We start from the raw sequence: 2,410 nt of genomic DNA, 5'->3' as shown, positions 1-2,410 counted from the left end.
GAAAAAAATATTGAAAATTATTTTTGCATGTAGTTGAAAAAAATACCTAAATTTAAAAATAAAGAAAAAATATGTCTCTTGAGAGTATCATTGGCCTATACTTGAATGATCAGATAATTTGCTAAACCCTTCTGTTCAATAGCTTAACAAATCCTTTCTTCATTACATAGGACAAATCATATATCTGTCTAAGATCATATGTGGGTAGAAAGGACTGTTTGACTTTGGAGGCAAAAGATACTAAAGTTCCATCAGGTTGCCTTTTAATTACTTCCTATTTGGTGACTGATCTGAGAACAAAGAAGTGGTAAGGGATAGCTCAAAGAGTGAAAAGATATCAAATTAGTCATTATTTAAATATTGGCTCCAAGCCTGCCTAAGAAAGTACAAAGGAAAGACTTACTTTCTTCACTCCACCTAGAATAAAGTTTAGTGAGGTGTGGACCAACAGTACCAAGATAGTCTTCCATGAGTTGCTTTACTGGATTCATACTTAATCCCAAAGTCATCAGCTCCTTGAGAATTATAAGGACTGTCTTACATATAAAAAAATATAAAAACAGTGCAGTATAAGGAACTCCACATTTGGAATCATGAGTATTTAGCTCTGGATCCTGGTTCTGGAACTAATAATGAGACTTTGGGCAAGTCACTTGATCTCTCTATGTCTTAATTTTCTTATCTTTAAATTGAAGAGGTTGGAGTAGATGATCTCTAAGGTCATTTACTACTCTAAATCTATGGACCTCTGAAGTTCATGAGATAAAATGGAAACTTGGGAGTTTTGAGAGATTTCAGAATCATAGAATTTCAGAATTGGCAGAGACCTCTCTAATCCAAATAAAAACAAATATAACTTTAATGAGGGAAAATCCAAAACTTCTGAAGACATTTTTCTAAATCACATTTTTTCAACTTCTACTTATTGTTCTCAGTTTTGACCTCCCTGAGTCAAGACTGAACAAATCTGTTAAATTTTATTTTTTCTAATTACATGCAAAAATACATTCAATATTTATCTTTTTGTAAGATTTTGAGTTCCACATTTTTCTAACTCCCTCCCCAATAAATCTAATTCACTTTCCCCAGAATAGTTGTCAAATCTTCTCTTAGCCGTCTCTTCTCTAGGATCACTACCATAGGTCTTTTAACTGATACTTATTTTCAAGGATTCAAAAACCTTTACCATTTTTCCCCCTTCTCCCTTCCCATATTCAGATAGTTGTCAAGTCCTGTTGAATGGGGGTAAACCACAATAGTAGCTTCCTGTTTGTTTCCCCTGCCACCAATCTCTTCCATCTCTAATTTATCTTCCATAGAATTGCCAAAATAATATTCTTAGAGCTATGATCATTTTACTCCTTACTCAAAAGTCTTCATTAGTTATTTTCTCTTTAGCCTGGAATTTAAATCCTTCTGCCAATTCTGATATAATTATCCAACTTTCTCATTTTTCCTTTCATACATCCCTTATTCTGGTCTAACCAACAACTATTTGTTCACTGAACTAGGTATGACATCTCCAAATTCTGGGTATTTTCTCACACCAACCACCACTCCTAGAATGAATGTACCCTTATCTTTCTTTAAGGTTCAGCTCAGGTAATATCTCCTCAAGGCTTTCCCTGAATCCCTTGTCTCCTCTATTAGTGCTCTCTTTACTCCTCAAATAGTCTTATAATTGAATTTTCCTTTGGATTCTTTACTCACTACTAAATTTGTGTTATAGCCCCTGAGCAGACTGTAAGTCTAAGGAAAAGAATGGTTTTATTTGTCTTTGTAACCTCTGGAACCTAGCATATCGCTTTGCACTTATGTTGCACCTTGTCTGAGTCTTTGTGAACCAATGCACCATAGCATGCTAACAGTGTCCATGGGGTTTTCTTGGCAAAGATATTGGAGTGGTTTGGCATTTCCTTCTCCAGTAGGTTAAAGCCGACAGAGGTTAAGTGACATTAAATCACACAGCTTTGTTCAGTTCTTTCAGTCCTATTCAACTCTTGGTTATCCCATTTAGAATTTTCTCCAGTCTAATTTACAGATGATGAAACTGAAGCATACAGGGTTAAGTGACCTGCCTAGAATCACACAGCTAGTAAGTGTCTGAGATCAGTGTCTGAACTTATGAGGATGTCTTCCTGATTCCTAGAACTGTCCCTTCCTGACTCCAGTCCCTGAGTTACCAAATTGCCCTTTGACTAGTAGACTCTCAATAAATATTTCTTGAATTGACTTCACCATTTATAAGAACCCAGATAGTGTTGTCAGTGGACACAATGAGTTAATAGAGTAGAGACATAGATATTCCTTTACTCTAGAACAGGTAGATTGAAAAGATTCTGAGAATTCTACTGGGAGTGGCAGACATCAGAACTAGATTAACCATCCAAGAGTCATTGATATCCTGGGG

This window comes from Macrotis lagotis, chromosome 5, assembly GCF_037893015.1.
Source record: "Macrotis lagotis isolate mMagLag1 chromosome 5, bilby.v1.9.chrom.fasta, whole genome shotgun sequence".
NCBI classification, from domain to species: Eukaryota; Metazoa; Chordata; class Mammalia; order Peramelemorphia; family Peramelidae; genus Macrotis; species Macrotis lagotis.
Note: the sequence above shows the minus strand (reverse complement) of the source record.